Raw genomic sequence first — 20,019 nt, 5'->3', positions numbered from 1 at the left:
GAATGAAAGGGGTCACATTTTCAGTGCCACACTGAGTTTCGAGCGTTCCGGATGTGGAATCATGGGCAGAGATGGCGGCTTACCCTGTATCATCTGCAGACAGTACCATGCACAATAATTATGTGTAACATTGTCGCTTTAATGTCTTTATATCTTTTTTGTAATGTTTATCCTCTGTAATAAGATTATTTAGTTTGGCTCATTCTGCTTCTTTTTCTTACTGTATTCCCAAAACTTCTTCATCCTCTCACTATGGGGTTTTCGTATTTCCAGCCTCTATGCGTTTTTTGAGTTTGAGATTACCGTCTGTCAGTTTTTTGGACGTGAACTTATGAGAGCAGCTATTCTGGCAGTATATAGAAGATTAGTTGCGAATCGGCCAATAGCGACTTCTTTGACATACTTTTCGGTGTCAGACAGACGTCTTACTTTGGTTTCTCGGATCCAGTTTATGCTGTAGACGATTTCCTATGATTTGGAAGAATCGTCCATTTCTGATAATACACCCGTAAAATTTAGGACGTTTTTCGTACAGTGGATCTATATACTTCGGTCAGGGACGTGGAAAGAAAGATTGCCGGTATGCCTCTGTGTGGGCTCTAATCTCTCTGATTTTTTCTCATGGTCTCTTCGCGAGATATACGTAGGAGGGAGCAATATACTACTTGACTCCTCTGTGAAGGTATGTTCTCGAAACTCCAATGAAAGCCTGTACCGAGCTACTGAGCGTCTCTCTTGCAGAGTCTTCCACTGGAGTTTATCTATCATCTCCGTAACGCTTTCGCGATTACTAAATGATCCTGTAACGAAGCGCGCTGCTCTCCGTTGGATCTTCTCTATCTCTTCTGTCAACCCTATCTGGTACGGATCCCACACCGGTGAGCAGTATTCAAGCAGTGGGAGAACAAGTGTACTGTAACCTACTCCATTTGTTTTCGGATTGCATTTCCTTAGGATTCTTCCAATGAATCTCTGGCATCTGCTTTACCGACGATTAATTTCATATGGTCATTCCATTTTCAATCCCTCCTAATGCCTACTCCCAGATAATTTATGGAATTAACTGCTTCCAGGTGCTGACCTGCTATATTGTAGCTAAATGATAAAGGATCTTTCTTTCTATGTATTCACAGCACATTACACTTGTCTACATTGAGATTCAATTGCCATTCCCTGCACCATGTGTCAATTCGTTGCAGATCCTCCTGCATTTCAGTACAATTTTCCATTGTTACAACCTCTAGATATACTACATCATCATCCTCAATAAGCCTCAGTGAATTTCCGATGCTATCCACAAGATCATTTATGTATATTGTGAATAGCAACGGTCCTACGACACTGCCCTTTTCTCAGTATCCGACGCTCTATTTTCTGATGGAACTGGTGTTAGTTAAAGACAATGTCTCAACTGCCTAGAGTGCTTCTGGTAAACGACTGGTCGAAAGGGATTGCTTATTATATATATTCAAGGTGATTGTACAGGTTTTTCACAATTCTTCTGCACGAGTTTTGTTTGTCATTCCTTCTTCCTCAATGTTCGTGATAATTTCATGTTAAATATTTCGTGTGTTTCCTCTGTATGATTTTGCCATAAATAATCGTGACGGATACCAGGTCTGTATGCTTGGAACCAGTGTGGTATTTTTTTCTTAACAGATGGAAGCCAGTTGTGATGGCGATGACATTAAGTTTCTCTAGGGTGTGTCTATCTTCAGTGATAGTGCAGGTAACTTTTGCTAGGTTATCAGCGAAGTGAGGCGCTTTATATTGATTCATTCTCTTTTTGTTCCATTTTTTATTCCAGTTATTTCTTCCTGCCATGTTTCTTGATGATCTTACTCAGTATCACATTAAACAGGAATGGAGATTAACTACCACCTTGCCATATGCATGTTTCTATGTCTGTATGTTCGGAGATTTCGCTCATGAAGTTTACTTTATAGATTGTGTTTGTTGAAGAATGTTATGTTAAGTCAGTTGTCTTATCATCCACAGGATATTAATGTAGTGCATTAAAGAGCATGGTATGATCAGTTGATGGTTCAAATGGCTCTAAGCACTATGAGACTTAACATCTGAGGTCATCAGTCTCCTAGACGTAGAACTACTTAAACCTAACTAACATCACACTCATGCACGCCCGAGGCAGGATTCGAACCTACCACAGTAGCAGCAGCGCGGTTACGGACTGAAGCGCCTAGAACCGCTCGGCCACCGCGGTCAGCTTATGATCAGTTGAGCCAAAAGCTTTTTAAAAATTACCAAGCATGACTACTGTGCGAAACGACTGGTGGCTCTTAATTGGTTTTGATGTTTGGTTCTATATTTCTAAAAGAATTATGCCAGTTCTCTGAACTTTGGTGCCTATTCCAAATTTTGGAAAGGTATGGAAGTGAAAGTAGAAGACTCCATCAAATACAGACAGCCATCAGAGTATTGGAAACTACTAAAACATCACTGTTTACATGGAGTTTCGCAGCCTTTAAACTTTCTTGTCACGTTTGAACCTTTCGTACAGTAGTGGTACAGGTGCGCTACTTGCAGAGGACCTTCTGCATCCACATCTACATACATACGCCAAAAGCCACCGTTCGGTGCGTGTCGGAGGGTACGTTGTACCTGTGCTAGACATTTCCCTTCCTGTTCCGTTTGCAAATAGAGCGAGGGAAAACGGCTCTCTGTATCCCACTGTACGAGCTCTAATATCTCTTACTTTATCTGCGTGGTCCTTCAGCGAACTGTACATGGGCGACAGTAAAACCGTTCTGCAGACAGCTTCAAATGCCGGTTCTCTGAATTTTCTCAATGAATGTCGCCTTCTGTCCAGGGATTCCCACTCTAGTTTCCGAAGCATCTCCGTACTGCTTACGTGTGGATCGAACCCACCGGTAACAAACGTAGCAGCCGGCGTCCGAACTGCTACGATGTCTTCCTTTAATACGAACTGACGGGGATCCAAGACACTCGAGCAGTACTCAAGAATGGGTCGAACTAGTGTTCTATACGTGGTCTCCATTACAGATCAACCACACTTTCCTAAAATTCTCCCAATTAGCCGAAGTCGACTATTCGTCTTCCTAACTGAAATCTTTACATGCTCATTCTTTTCCTCATCGCCTTGAAACGTTACGCCTAGATATTTAATCGACTTGACTGTGACAGGTAGCACACTACTAACGCTGTATTCGAACATTACAGAATTGTTTTTCTTAGTCATCTGCATTAACTTAAATTTTTCTACATTTAGAACTAGCTGCTGTTGAACACACCAATTAGAAATTTTGTCTAAGATATCCTATATCCTCCTATAGTCACTAAACGACTACACCTTCCCGTCCACCACAGTATCATCGGAAAATAGCCGCAGATTGCTGCTCACCTGTCCTTAAACTGAGTAGCACCTAGCCCGTCAGCTACGTTGTGGGATAAATTTGCACTGTCTTTTCTGCTCTAAAACCGAAATTATACCCATAACAATTAAAGTATGCCTATATAGAACTGAGAGTGTGAATAGTAGCATAGTTATCTACTATTTTTAATGGAGTAGCATCTGTATCGATGGAGTGGGTGGCCTGAAATGAGAATATAGGATAACGACAGGTAGTGTGGGCCACTTGGTGTTTCTCGGGTTTGCCGCAAAACAGCGGACGCATGCAGTGCTTGGAATACAGTGCAGACATCACTCCATAATTTGCTATAGCTTGAGTGATGTAGATATTGTGTTTGTGTCACAAGTAAATTTTATTTGCTTTCTGAGTGTCGAAAGTGGTAAACAGTGTAAATGTAAGAAGCAACACTGTCATGCTAGTATTAACATGTAAGTAGTTTGATGTAGATTTATCGTTAAAATGAAATTCTGCTCACTCAAGCCGGTTTCGGTTTCTGCGATGTTTTAATGCGCAATGTGTCAGGCAGTACTGACTACACCAAAGACGGGTAGCATGGGCCTATAAACAGTTTTTGTTTTTAAGGCACGATGCCGAGGTAGAAGATGAAACTTGCCGGTGAGAATCGAGTGGAGTGATCCGAGACTGGACTGAAGCAAGCAATTTCAAGGGTTTTCGAAGACGAAATGGACGTACGGGTTGCTAAAAAAATGGTTCAAATGGCTCTGAGCACTATGGAACTTAACTTCTAAGGTCATCATTCCCCTAGAACGTAGAACTACTTAAATCTAACTAACCTAAGGACATCACACACATCCATGCCCGAGGCAGGATTCGAACCTGCGACCGTAGCGGTCACGCGGTTCCAGACTGCAGCGCCTAGAACCGCTCGGCCACTGCGGCCGGCTCGGGCTCCTATTGGTCGTCTTAATGTTGTAGAACTGCACTGCAAAGGAGATTATAAAAGCATTCTAGAGAATCTGTGGCACCCCATATGGGGTTTTCAAAACAAGCATTTGAAGGAAATTACGAAGAAGTGTTTGTAGCACACACGAGAAATTTAGATTCCAGGTTGATGGCGCTCGATAAGATTGAGTTTCAAAAGTTGGCAGAAAATTTAAAACTCCCTCGCAGATTTAACAGGGAAAAGAAATCGACAGGTGACGATTTCTATCAAAACATTATGAAAAAGAATCCAGAACTGTCGTATAGAAGTGCTCAGTCCACAAGTTCAGTGCCCTGTGTCACGTTCAGTAGAAAAGTTCAAACCAACTGGCTTTTATTATCTTGTTATTTGGACACCTAAACAGGTTAATTTGTCTTTAACCACAAAAACACCTTTTTTATTTAAAAACTTATATTTTGTTCTATGGCCCTTGGTATCCGACACTTCTCCTAACATATCGTTTTGTAAGTCTTAGAAAATATTTTCTTGCTTTGTGTCGTTTTGGTTCGAAATCTTTTTTTCTTTTGGTATTCACATCAAAATAAATGCTCAAGGACAGGTTTTATGCCATTATACTTTATTTCAAAACAATAACAACATTTTTATGCCAGTTTTGGCGTAAGGGTACCACATTAGCCGCCGTTCCTGCAATTCTTATCCATAATCCGACATTAGAGAGCAACGAGAAGATGAATGAAATATCGTGAAATCGTGGTTCTCAGAAACGCATTTCTTACCTTCACGAAGCATTTCTTTCAAAGCATCAGCTGAAACTTTTCCTTTGAATGAAAAGAACGACAGTGCTGAAAAAAATCTTACGTTATTTGATTTTCAAACAGCTGAGCAAAACTGAACGTACTCAGACAGTTCTCTCTTTACTTATTCTGATCATCACTAAACTGACACACAATATTTTTAGCGCAACGCAATCTTACTTTCAATAATCCCTACAAAAGTATGGCCATGACTAACAATAACCTATACCTTTCATGAATCGCTTACTTCACAAAAATCTTCGTTACTCGAACTATTGCAATACAGCGAGCCCAATACTGCCAGCTAAATAAAAGATTCTAACTACTGAAGGCACTAACTACTGCTAGGCATAGTTAGCAAATGAAAGATTTTGATATAGAACAATGTATTTACCTTAATAGTTTTCAAAAGTCATTATATATGTGACATCCAGTCTTACAAACTTCCTTTTTCTGACGGACACACGTCCAGATCGTCCGCTCATCGTAACCTCTCAAAACTCCGGCATCTCTCTCCCCACATCCACCACTGCTGGCGGCTCACCTGCAACTGCCCAACGCTACGCGCTGTTCACATCCAACTGCCCAACACTACACAAGCGAACATTCCAGCAATGAGTCCAATCAGCCACAGACTGCACACAGCGCAGTCAGCGATTTTCATACAGAGCACTACGGGGCGTTACCAACGTAAAAATCTAAACAGCTTACTTACGCAGCTTTCTTGGACATGTGTCGTAAACCACAGCATGGCAATAGCGTTCTATGGAGTGGAATACGGACCATGATGAAATGAAAATGCAACGAGAAACTGAATTCAAATTATTGACGCAGACAAAGATTATAATGTGTAAAGTAGATTATCGAGGCTGTTTGTTAAAGTACTAGCAGATATATAGTAACAAAAATATTGACATACTATGATAAGAAATGGAGAGCAGGGTGAAACCATTGAAAAGTGAGATACTGAAAGAAAGGAAACGAGAACAAATTTCCATTTCCCTATTTTTTTAGCCAGTTGCCAGTTATTGCACCAGGAGGAAATCTTCCGTAGTTCAGAATGAGGACTTCAGTAGGTGTCAGGATCACAAACCTCGTCTGTGAACAGTCTGAGCTTAGAGACAAAATTATTTACCAAGTAGTTTAGACATACTACGTAAGGTAGCGGCTATTTTCTATTTCCGAGAGGCCCACAAGAAGTTATTTACATCTCCCTCAGCAAATCATCTTCTGTCCATGATTAAGTGCTGTGTTCTAAAGGTAAGGCTGTTATCAATCCAAAGGTTGTTTCGAACATCCGATTGTTTTATTATGCGTGGACCTACTGGAGGAGGGTCTGTGGTACAGTAGAAGGTACTATGACAGCTGTGGAGTATGTGAACATTACTGTGACCAACAGCATCCCATTATGCTTGATGTCATCCCCGACGCCAACGGCATCTTGCAGCAGAATAACTGTATGTGTAACAAAACCAGAATTGTGCTGCAGTGATTTGAGAAATTTTATAGTGAACTTATGTTGATCTCTAGGCCATCATATTCGCCTGATCTGAGCCCGGTGGAACACATCTCGGACGCTATCGGGCGGCAGCTCCGTGTCCCCAAAAAAGGGCCCCTAATGTGCGCGAACTGCGTGACTCTGGCAGAGACATCTGGTGCCACATACCTCCGGAAACCTACCAAGGACTTGCCGAATCCATACCACGAAGAATCGCGGCTGTACTGCGTCCCAAAAGTGGAGCAATACACTATTAAGCAGATCACCATCACTTTTCTGCTATATTTCCAGGTCTTTTACGTCTCCATTTCATGCGATCCATTGCTTCCTTCTCAATACCGGTGCATGTGCCGCCGTCCGTCACATCATTCAGAATTTGAAATCTCTTCCTCCTTCTCCATCCCTTTCCATCCACATACCTTCCTAAGATTGTCTTATAAGCCTCTTCTTCATTCATAATAGATGTCCAATCCATTTGCGTTTCCTTCTATCACATCCAGTAATTGTCTTTGCTCTCCCAATCTTCTCATTACCTCTTCGGTTTTTCACTCTATCCATCCAAATTATTCTTTCCATCCTCCGCCATGTCGACGTTTCAAAAGCCTCCATCCTTGCTGTGTCTTTTTTCCTCAGTGTTCACGTTTCACACAAGAGGACGCTCCTTACAAAACATTGTATTAGCCTTTTCATTAAATATAAAATATCTCAGTCTCCATTTCATATTAAGCGGGTAGCCATAATTTTTTTCCTTATCAGTTGTGCCCTGATTAGTTTGTGCAGTGTCGAATAAATTGTTGGTACGTAAACCCTGATGAAATGGCGATCTCGGTAATCTCTAATAAATTTGCGTTATAGACTGCATTCTTCTCTTTTAGTTTAGGACCACGAAATCTTTTTATATGAACTGTGAACCATCTTATAGCATGCAGCAAATGACCCACGCTTTTAGGTGAACGTGACATTGGTGCCTAAGTTGTTGGTATACCTGCTCCAAATTTTATTTGTAGAGCACATTTTTAGGCACAAATGGTTCAGCCGAAGCAGTTTCTGTTTTCGCCAAATAATTATTTCATAACAGTAACCCAGAATAAAATATGAGTCAGTTAAACAATATGAGTGAGGGAAGACAGCGACCGTTGTAAATCGATTCCTCTTACTTGACAGTTTATTGTTGGTAAAGCGAGAGGAACAGAAATGTGATTTAGAGAATGAGCCTCAAGGGAAGTGACTTAGCAGTGGGCGATCTGTTAGCTTACGCAATGGCAGCTGAAATGGACGCTTTGCGCTGCCATCGCGAGTTCCGTGCCACTTGTGGCCGCTGCCAGCTCCAACCGCGCAGTTCTGCTGACCGCTCTAGATTCCTTCTCTGAACTTCTACCATATTATTTCTGCTTGATACTTTTATCTCGCACGAGAATGTTCGATTCGTCAAACCTACCCATTAAATCTAAGAAAATTACAATTATTCATCAGACGTTCGGATTGCATTTACGCATAATAACCTCTTCCATAGATTCTTTATTGATCTAAATGTAAGCGTAAGTCCCTTAGAATATACCGAGAATCATCTCTTGACACGAGAAGAACAATCCATTCGAAACTCTTGGCGACTGTATTGTGATGAGGGGTATAGTGTTCAATGCACAAGTTTTTCACTTCAGATTTCATGTTGAATGTGAGCAGCAAATAAATTTTACTTGTCTGAGACAGTACCATCGCCTAACATATCACAAAAAATTTCCGTAAGAGGTGCCTCCTATAAATCCTAATGGTTACGTTTTCCTTCGGATGTTGCTCACAAAATTATTTAAAAATATCGTGCTGCATTTGCGAGTGTTTGAACTGCCTGGACATCGAGGCATTTGCCTCGGTTATTTTGCAAGTTGAGCCTCTGTGTTGCACGATCGAACATAATAATTTAAACTGGTAATTTGATTCAGTAGTTGCATTAAATCTCTATCATTTCTAAGCACAGAGCAGGCCCATCCGTGAACTTCTTTTTACTCTCCGCTAGCTCCTTTCACCTGTAAAATGAATGTTTCTTCAACTTTTACTTCCTTCTCATCCAATACGATTTACATGTAGGGTAGTAATTTCCTGTTTGTTGTATGTTCGCACTTACGTTCCGACTTCGTATACCGTATTCGTTCAAATGGTTCAAATGGCTCTGAGCACTATGGGACTTAACATCTGAGGTCATCAGTCCCCTATAACTTAGAACTACTTAAACCTAACTAACCTAAGGACATCACACACATCCATGCCCGAGGCAGGATTCGAACCTACGACCGTAGCGGTCGCGCGGTTCCAGACTTAAGCGCCTAGAACCGCTCGGCCACTCCGGCCGGCACCGTATTCGTAAGCAGGGAGAACAGATCGCTGTTTTACTCTAAAAAGTCCCACTCCAATGAGTGTTTCAAGTATTTAGAACTTCCAAAAATAAACTATGTGTTTTACTTATTTTCTTGCTACTCCTGAACGTAACTCCGTAAGTTGGTTGTCTGAAGCCGTTATTTGCTCTAAACTGCACTGTTCGCTTCAGATGTTCCATCGGCAGTGAAGAATATTTACCGGACTCGTTCAAGGTACAAGACTTGACCTCGTGTAAAGGGCTGTTGAGGTATTTGTTCTGCCCTTTCATTACACATCTATTTTAGTGCATAATTTTCTTACGTTTTCGAATGAGATATCAGTCTGGTTTTGCGTAGTTGTCTTCTTGCTCTTTTTTGTAAATTGTCAGGACAACGCTGTTGGAATACCCCTGCCGTTTCATAATATTGAAAATTAAGCTAATACTGACATTCTAATTTCTGACCTGATTTTACTGAGTTTCACTGCATATCATTGATTCCCTCCTTAATTTTTCATAATTACCTTTGCCTTCTAGTAGAGGCAATTGAAGGTTTCGTTCTGGGAAAGAGAGGGAAGGGCAGAAGAAGGTTACAGATGCTAGATGATGTCAGCAGGCTACAAAGAGGGTACCAAAGAATGAAGAGGAAAGCAGTTGCATGGAGGGCTATGCAGTCAAAACCTGCCGCAAGGTGGACAACCCAATGATAATGATGGTCTAAAAAAAGAGGTCAAATTTGTGTTATAGGAGTCGCCCAAGATTCTTGCTCCTAACCTTTTCATTTGTCGTAATACTCAGGAGTAATTCTGCGAGGTATAAACTTACGCGATCATCAGTCTGTTATTTCTTTTGTACTTAACTGAGGATGGTCAGTGACACCCAAACGGCGCCCCGTAACAGCCCATCCGCTCTCGGCGAGTACGGCGCACGATGAAACGTGACCCGAGACGGTCGGCGGGACAGGCTACAATGAGACCACGGACACATACAATGGCCGGCGGTCGTTTCTCGGACGATCCACGTTTCAGCTTTGACTGCAGTAATAGATGCACACGATACGGTAGCGAGTCTCATGTTCCGGCACGCGGTATGAAGGGCCGGGCAAGATTGCCGTGTCGGGTATCATCGAGTGCCGGGGATACCGGCAGGATCGATGCCTGGAACCTGTATGCACTAAATACGAAAAGTTATAAGTAGCCAATTTTTTACTGTTCCTTCCCCAAGTTAAGGCCGCCTAATTCCATCAATCAGCGTTCGTTCACTTGTTGACTGTAACACCAAAGCCTCGGTCACAGTTCAGCAGACATCGTCCGTCGGTTGGCTTGCGCGGTCGCCGGCTTATCACGTGTGGGATTTTGCGTTTGAGACATCAGTGTCATACAGGTGTCGGCTAGTTAGACAGTGCCAGAATCCAGTATACAGCAGTACAATGGGTGATATGTTTCGGAACGGAATGACCAACCGATTTCAATCTCCGAAGAATAACCTATGGCCCTTTCTGAAAATAAAGTACACAGACATTGAAATCATTGTGGGCTGGCTCTGAGCACTATGCGATTTAACTTCTGAGGTCATCAGTCGCCTAGAACTTAGAACTAATTAAACCTAACTAACCTAAGGACTTCACACACATCCATGCCCGAGGCAGGATTCGAACCTGCGACCGTAGCGGTCACGCGGTTCCAGACTGAAGCGCCTAGAACCGCACGGCCACACCGGCCGGCAAATCATTGTGATAGGACGGGAGATTACCCGATGGTACTATAACTACCATTAATGAAACCTTTATTACAATGAAAGATATTTGTAATTGTAATCGTAGTAAAAGCACAAGTGTAAGTAATTTTGCTGTATACAATCACAACAGTACAAATAGCTAAGTAGTAGTAGTAGTAGTAGTAGTAGTAGTAGCAGTTGTTCAGAACAAGTAAGCTAAAATAGTAAACTATTAGTTCGAACAGTAATAAACTCTAATTGGTAATGATGTTGAACAAGGTACAAGAACTAAGGACAGTAGTAGAATACTGTCCAGATAGAAACGTATGCCTCTTTTTCTGCAACAGGTAAGAAGATTGGAATGTAAATGAAAGTTCATGGAAAAGATAAATGGTGCACCGAGTTAGAACATTTTTATTTTTATCATACTAAAAATTGGAGTAGAAAAATAGAAAATTTGAAATTAAAAATACAGTTTTCTGCCCAATAAATGTAAACTAAGTGTAATCTGTAACGGTCCAAGATAAGTGGTGCACCGAGTTAGAACATTTTTATTTTTATCATACTAAAAGTTGGAGTAGAAAAATAGAAAATTTGAAATTAAGAATACAGTTATCTGCCTAATAAATGTAAACTAAGTGTAATCTGTAACGGTCCAAGATAAGTGGTCCACCGAGTTAGAACATTTTTATTTTTATCATACTAAAAATTGGAGTAGAAAAATAGAAAATTTGAAATTAAAAATACAGTTTTCTGCCTAATAAATGTAAACTAAGTGTAATCTGTAACGGTCCAAGATAAGTGGTGCACCGAGTTAGAACATTTTTATTTTTATCATACTAAAAATTGGAGTAGAAAAATAGAAAATTTGAAATTAAAAATACAGTTATCTGCCTAATAAATGTAAACTAAGTGTAATCTGTAACGGTCCATTTTAGCCATGTGGATAAATGATAAACTGGAAATAAGTGCACCCGATGGTGATACATGAACTACGTGTCTGATTTGCTGACAGAACGTACAGTACCTCTTAATGCTACGCATGGTGAGTGGTGAGTTTTCACAATAATTCTTTCATGCCAGTGAAAGAGCTTGAAACTTTATCGGCTTATGCTTACATCACTGTTCGTCATCGTGTGATACTAATTTCTGTTAGTCAGTTAATTAAGTTCATGCTCCGCGGAAAGACTCGGTTCACAGTCTGCGTGTACATGTTTGATGTGTGACTACATGCTGACCATCTACAGATCAAGAAACTCAACAATGGCCTAAAGTCAGTTAAAGTAAGCGTATTAATCTTCGAGAGTATTCATGGCTACTTATATTTAGCAACAAATTAAATATCTTTCTATTTTATACTGCTCATGCTCGTAGTTATTATTTAAAATGAGTCCATAAAAAAGGGAGAGTCGTTGAGAAGAAACTATTTGATAACAGATTTCAAATTTACCCTGTCGCCAACCAATCATTTCATTTTATTGAATAAATGACTAAAGATGTTTGTGACTGTATACTGAACACCTTTCTGAGCGCCTGATAGCTATAGTCAAGGGTACTGGAGATCATTTCTTCTTCTGATGTTGTGGCGGTGGATATTACTATTCACAATTTTTCATGAATTATAATAAATTAGAAGCACAATATGGTGGATATTCTACAGTACTCATTTAGTTCGGTAATCGGTTTTCGACTCACAAGGCCTTTATCTGACTTTAACTATCATCGCCAAAGAGAGTAGAATATTAGTGAACTACACAGAGAAAGAAAATAAAATTGAAAACGATGTTAGACATAGAGAGCGGTGCAAACACCTAGTCAATGCACTCTTGATATGTATCATGTTTCCCAGTGTTGTTCACTATATTGCACCCCCATTTGACGACGACAGTCACTTAAAATCTGATGATGGCCTTGTATGCTGAAAATCGGTTTTCGAAATAACGTAAGTTACTCAACAATCTACTTTTGACTCCTCGCTTTTATGCAAATAACCTGTTTTACGGAGTTATGAATTATCTCAAAAAACTACGACGTAAGACGTTAATGAGTGGAAATGTAGAACACCTATAAAAATGTTTAGTTTTCATAACTAGCACACAGAGAAAAGATTGCTTAAATCAGTTATTTAGCGGCTCAATAATGTTTTTCCTCCCATTTGAAATGTTCCTCAATAAGTATATTCAAATATCTACAACATTCTACCCCAGTCACTCATACCTATTCGTGTGCTATATTAACTGCTACTGTCGTTCTATCTCATGTACAAAACTTAATATACTATGTTTCTTTTAATTAAAGGAAAGCCTATTTTTAAACTTTATAATACTTAAAAATTAGCAGTTTCGACTGATGCTGTCTTTTTAACATGACTAGTTATAACTCTGTGTCTCCTACAAACATTATCAACTGTTCCTGACGTTAAATGTTTATTCAGTCGCGACGATTGTGTATAATTATCAACTAACAGTAACAAATAACATGCAGCTGTGCCGGAAATGACGTATTTTCGCCCGGAACAGTGTCTTCTTGTTTCTATGGATCGTAGTTAAAACGCCTCGTAGATCGCTATACAAAAATAAGCCCTAGAAAAATTTCTGCGCCTGGGGCACTGCGACTTTAATTCTCACGGCGCGAAAATGTCATCTGCATCTGCTACGTATATAGTGTGTTTCAGAACGAGGTTTTAAAAAAATTGGGGACAAGGTTCATACACCAAAACAAGAAATAATGTACAGTAAACATGGGCTCTAAAATGCAAACCTTAAGAACTATGAGCACTTGTTCATCCTCCATACCGTGAACCACATCTCTTCTACTGCAAGCTCTTTGCTTTCCATATTTTGTAAGGAGGTAGTACGGACCAAAACAAGAAAAAAATGTTCAGAAAACATGGGCTCTAAAACGCTTGCCTTGAGAGTTACTAGCACTTGTTCAGTTTCTCTACAGTAAAACACATCTCATCTACTGAACAAGAGCTAATAGCCTTTAAGTTACGCATTGTAGAGCCCATGTCTACAGGGCTTTCTCTTGTTTGGTGTAAGGAACCTGCCGCCAGATTTTTAAAACTTCATTTTGAAACACCCTGTAGACGGAGATAACATGCTGTTTACTGATTATGGCTCTGTAAATTTTAATCTGCTGCTAGTTTCAGATCTAATCATACTCTATGCTTTTTTATATTAACAAATCTAACTCTTTTAGACTTCACAAACAGTAGTACCTGAACCTTCCAACCATAACGTGTGATAAATCAATCTCCTATAAATAATGTGTGTGTGAGTTTTCCTTTTATTTGTCAGCGGAAATTTAAAGTTATTGCCATCAAGTGTATATGCATTTATACGAATTAAGTAAACCTATACTCACAAGTAATGTAAATGTAATAATTTCCTTAGTAGTTACATTATGAGATATCTTGACGGAAACACACAGATGCTGTGTATTGTAATAAGAGTTTATCGATGAAATTCAGAAATATTATTATTTTATTCTTGCTGTATAACACTTTTGCCAACGGCCTTGCCGCAGTTATAACACCGGTTCCCATCAGATCACCGAAGTTAAGCGCTGCCAGGCTGGGCTAGCACTTGTTTGGGTGACCATCTGGTCTTCCGAGCGCCGTTGGCAGGCGGAGTGCACTCAGCCCTTGTGAGGCAAACTGAGGAGCTACTTGACTGAGAAGCAGCGGCTCCGGTCTCGTAAACTGACATACGGCAGGGAGAGCAGTGTGCTGACCACATGCCCCTTCATATCCGCATCCAGTGACGCTAGTGGATGACACGGCGGCTAGTGCGTACCGTTGGGCCTGCATGGCCTGTTCAGGCGGAGTTTAGTTTTTTTATAACACTTTTAACATCATCATCATCATCATTTAAGACTGATTATGCCTTTCAGCGTTCAGTATGGAGCATAGTCCCCCTTATAAAATGCCTCCATGATCCCCTATTCAGTGCTAACATTGGTGCCTCTTCTGATGTTAAGCCTGTTACTCATCATCATCATCATTTAAGACTGATTATGCCTTTCAGCGTTTAGTCTGGAGCATAGTCCCCCTTATAAAATTCCTCCATGATCTCCTGTTCAGTGCTAACATTGGTGCCTCTTCTGATGTTAAGCCTGTTACTCATCATCATCATCATCATCATCATTTAAGACTGATTATGCCTTTCAGCGTTTAGTCTGGAGCATAGTCCCCCTTATGAAATTCCTCCATGATCTCCTGTTCAGTGCTAACATTGATACCTCTTCTGATGTTAAGCCTATTACTTCAAAATCATTCTTAACCGAATCCAGGTACATTCTCCTTGGTCTACCCCGACTCCTCCTACCCTCTACTGCTGAACCCATGAGTCTCTTGGGCAACCTTGCTTCTCCCATGCGTGTAACATGACCCCACCATCTAAGCCTGTTCGCCCTGACTGCTACATCTATAGAGTTCATTCCCAGTTTTTCTTTGATTTCTTCATTGTGGACCCCCTCCTGCCATTGTTCCCATCTACTAGTACCTGCAATCATCCTAGCTACTTTTATATCCCTAACCTCAACCTTATTGATAAGGTAACCTGAATCCACCCAGCTTTCGATCCCATACAATAAAGTTGGTCGAAAGATTGAACGGTGCACAGATAACTTAGTATTGGTACTGAGTTTCTTCTTGCAGAAGAGAGTAGATCATAGCTGAGCACTCACTGCATTAGCTTTGCTACACCTCGCTTCCAGTTCTTTCACTGTGTTGCCATCCTGTGAAAATATGCATCCTAAGTACTTGAAACCGTCCACCTGTTCTACTTTGTTCCTCCTATTTGGCACTCAGTCCGTTTATATGTCTTTCCCACTGACATTACTTTCGTTTTGGAGATGCTAATCTTCATACCATAGTCCTTATATTTCTGATCTAGCTCTGAAATATTACTTTGCAAACTTTCAGTCGAATCTATTATCACAACTAAGTCATCCTCATATGCGAGACTGTTTATTTTGTGTTCACATATCTTAATATCGCCCAGCCAGTCTACTGTTTTCAACATATGATCCATAAATAATATGAACAACAGTGGAGACAGGTTTCAGCCTTGTCTTACCCCTGAAACTACTCTGAACCATGAACTCAATTAACCGTCAACTCAAACTGCTGCCTGACTATCTATGTAGACACCTTTAATTGCTTGCAAAAGTTTGCCTCCTATTCCATAATCTAGTAGAACAGACAATAACTTCCTCCTACGAACCCGGTCATATGCCTTTTCTAGATCTATAAAGCATAGATACAATTCCCTGTTCCACTCGTAACAGATCTCCATTATTTGCCGTAAGCTAAAGATCTGGTCCTGACAACCTCTAAGAGGCCTAAACCCACACTGATTTTCATCCAATTTGTCCTCAACTAATACACTTTCCTTGCAACAATACCTGAGAAAATTTTACCCACAACGCTGATTAAAGAGATACCTCTGTAGTTGTTACAATCTTTTCTGTTTCTATGTTTAAAGATTGGTGTGATTTCTGCTTTCGTTCAGTCTGATAGAACCTGTCCCGACTCCCACGCCATTTCAATTATCCTGTGTAGCCATTTAAGACCTGACATTCCACTGTATTTGATGAGTTCCGACTTAAGTTCATCCACCCCAGCCGCTTATACCACTGCAATTTATTGACCATTTTCTTCACTTCCTCAAATGTGATCCTATTTCCATCATCATTCCTATCCCATTGTACATCGAAATCTGAAACATTACTGATCGTATTTTCACCTACATTGAGCAACTCTTCAAAATATTCCCTCCATCTGCCCAAGGCATCAACAGGATTCACCAGCAGTTTTGCTGACCTGTCCAAAATATTTGTCATTTCTTTCTTACCTCCCTTTTGAAGACTGCTAATTACACTCCAGAATGGTTTTTCAGCAGCTTGACCCAAAGTCTCCAACCTGTTTCCAAAGTATTCCCAAGATATCTTCTTGGGTGCTGCAATTATCTGTTTGGTTTTGTTTCTTTCTTCAACATAACTTTCTCTGTGTACCTGAGTTCTAGTATTTAACAGTATTTCATAATTTTAGCAAAGACACGATGGATCCCAACACACTCACTAACCCCAGGATTGTCGTCGTTTGTAGCATATCAGGCTTTATCTTTCTTCGGAGTACAGCGTTGAAACTCGCATTGTTATACTCTTAATGAGAGAACTTAATGTGCTGTTGCATTTTGACGTTGATCGTCCGTAATCACAGTATCCGACTAGGGCCCAATTACGTCTCGTTATCTGCACTGTGATTGCCTTTGTAAACGATTTTTCTCTTTGGTATAAACCTTAGCTGTAAAACGTCCGTATTTAATAATGAAAAGAAAACTTTAAAAAAGAACTTCTTTCTATTACTCTATGTTATAAAATGGTATAGCCGTCTGCCGTTGGTATGACTAGAGCAATTATCAACTGCAACGTGCAAAAGATGTTTTACGAACATGGTAGAAATAATAGTCACTATAAAGATCTTCGGCATTGACAGTTTTTCTCCAATATCGTGAGACAAGCTAGTCATATCCACCTGACACTAAAAATAATAAAGTCTCTGAAATGCTTGGATCAGCCAAAAAATATGTATACTGTCATGGACTCTAGCTATTCGTGTCGCACTTCAACTCATCGTCAAGTGACCATTCAGGATAAATTTTTATACTAAGTTTAATCCAATTTAATACACCTTCATCTCTAAATTTAGATTAAATTACGTGTAGCAGATTATTAATTTATTCTCAATGACATATCGAAATGTGGATTAAGTTTAGGGTAAAAAAGTGTTCTCACCGTCGCCAGACGATGAGCTGAGCCTCGAAAGTGGTAGCGACATGTTAAACATGTTTACAAAAAGCTCACCGCATAAATTTATGAATCTTTTGTGACGATTACTTGCACTGTAAACACATAATTTAAATTTTACAATCCTGTATTCCCTATAACCTAACATGGCAGCAGATAGGCTCAGTTTCCTGTAATGATTGTTACAATCATTAGTTAAAATATGGAAAAGATAGCACATTTCTATCCGAACTTACATGCAGAAATGCATAAATTAGGAGAAAAGATTAGGACCCTTAGACATGGTTGGTCGGAGATCAGAACTCCGCTACGAATGCGTCGCCTCGCTCAGTAGAGAAATTTGTGGAACTTCCTGTTATCACTACAGCATCTTTGTAATGTTAAACACACAGTTATCATATCAGTAGGATAATAGAATATCAAAAACATGGACTAGTAGAAATTACCAGTTTTCCTGGTGATCAGCTTATAAATCACGTACAAGAGAAGTAACGATTAGCTGAGAGCAAGCGGTTTGCCAGAGCACTGCACGAGGTCATAGAGATGAACGCGATGTGTTGCTGCGACTGCAGAGTCAATAACGTGATGTACACTTCCGCAGCATTGGCAAATTCAGTTACTTTTGTTCTACATACCCGTCTGCGGTTGGTTACCGGGGAGCACGGATGTAGTTTCAAAACGTTTTTGTGCTAACTGCTGCGTTTGGGGCTTGAGAGATATATGAACAGAAAAAGAGAAATCACAAAACAAAGATTAATACGGTAACCCTGTTGCCGTGCAGTACAGTGAACTAAATGATTGTACAGAAGTCCTTCATATATTTACGCTTCAAAATTCCGATAGCCGGGAAAAAATTACTCTGCAAGTACAGGGTGTTTCAAAAATGACCGGTATAATTGAAACGGCAATAAAAACTAAACGAGCAGCGATAGAAATACACCGTTTGTTGCAATATGCTTGGGACAACAGTACATTTTCAGGCGGACAAACTTTCGAAATTACAGTAGTTACAATTTTTAACAACAGATGGCGCTGCAAGTGATGTGAAAGATATAGAAGACAACGCAGTTTGTGGGTGCGCCATTCTGTACGTCGTCTTTCTGCTGTAAGCGTGTGCTGTTCACGACGTGCAAGTGTGCTGTAGACAACATGGTTTATTCCTTAGAACAGAGGATTTTTCTGGTGTTGGAATTCCACCGCCTAGAACACAGTGTTGTTGCAACAAGACGAAGGTTTCAACGGAGGTTTAATGTAACCAAAGGACCGAAAAGCGATACAATAAAGGATCTGTTTGAAAAATTTCAACGGACTAGGAACGTGACGGATGAACGTGCTGGAAAGGTAGGGCGACCGCGTACGGCAACCACAGAGGGCAACGCGCAGCTAGTGCAGCAGGTGATCCAACAGCGGCCTCGGGTTTCCGTTCGCCGTGTTGCAGCTGCGGTCCAAATGACGCCAACGTCCACGTATCGTCTCATGCGCCAGAGTTTACACCTCTATCCATACAAAATTCAAACGCGGCAACCCCTCAGCGCCGCTACCATTGCTGCACGAGAGACATTCGCTAACGATATAGTGCACAGGATTGATGACGGCGATATGCATGTGGGCAGCATTTGGTTTACTGACGAAGCTTATTTTTACCTGGACGGCTTCGTCAATAAACAGAACTGGCGCATATGGGGAACCGAAAAGCCCCATGTTGCAGTCCCATCGTCCCTGCATCCTCAAAAAGTACTGGTCTGGGCCGCCATGTCTTCCAAAGGAATCATTGGCCCATTTTTCAGATCCGAAACGATTACTGCATCACGCTATCTGGACATTCTTCGTGAATTAGTGGCGGTACAAACTGCCTTAGACGACACTGCGAACACCTCGTGGTTTATGCAAGATGGTGCCCGGCCACATCGCACGGCCGACGTCTTTAATTTCCTGAATGAATATTTCGATGATCGTGTGATTGCTTTGGGCTATCCGAAACATACAGGAGGCGGCGTGGATTGGCCTCCCTATTCGCCAGACATGAACCCCTGTGACTTCTTTCTGTGGGGACACTTGAAAGACCAGGTGTACCGCCAGAATCCAGAAACAATTGAACAGCTGAAGCAGTACATCTCATCTGCATGTGAAGCCATTCCGCCAGACACGTTGTCAAAGGTTTCGGGTAATTGCATTCAGAGACTACGCCATATTATTGCTACGCATGGTGGATATGTGGAAAATTTCGTACTATAGAGTTTCCCAGACCGCAGCGCCATCTGTTGTTGAAAATTGTAACTACTGTAATTTCGAAAGTTTGTCTGCCTGAAAATGTACTGTTGTCCCAAGCATATTGCAACAAACGGTGTATTTCTATCGCTGCTCGTTTAATTTTTATTGCCGTTTCAAATATACCGGTCATTTTTGAAACACCCTGTAGCATAGGGCTTCTTGAATGAAATGCTCAGGAAAAAGCACTGGTCAATCTGGTTTTTAGGCAAAAGTGTGGACTTATGCCGGCCGGGGTGACCGAGCGGTTCCAGGCGCTACAGTCTGGAACCGCGCGACCGCTA

The 20,019-nt window shown here is 40.8% G+C and overlaps 1 protein-coding gene and 1 pseudogene across 1 annotated transcript in view; both read left to right on the top strand.

The window, feature by feature from the left end:
• LOC126248295 (proto-oncogene tyrosine-protein kinase ROS) overlaps positions 1–20,019 on the top strand; it is a 587,002-nt gene that overhangs the window by 42,434 nt on the left and 524,549 nt on the right. The window lies entirely within an intron of this gene.
• LOC126250154 (5S ribosomal RNA) lies at positions 14,164–14,281 on the top strand (annotated as a pseudogene).

The sequence above is a fragment of the Schistocerca nitens genome, chromosome 3, assembly GCF_023898315.1.
Source record: "Schistocerca nitens isolate TAMUIC-IGC-003100 chromosome 3, iqSchNite1.1, whole genome shotgun sequence".
Classification (NCBI taxonomy): Eukaryota; Metazoa; Arthropoda; class Insecta; order Orthoptera; family Acrididae; genus Schistocerca; species Schistocerca nitens.
This window is presented reverse-complemented; position numbering and strand designations above follow the sequence as displayed.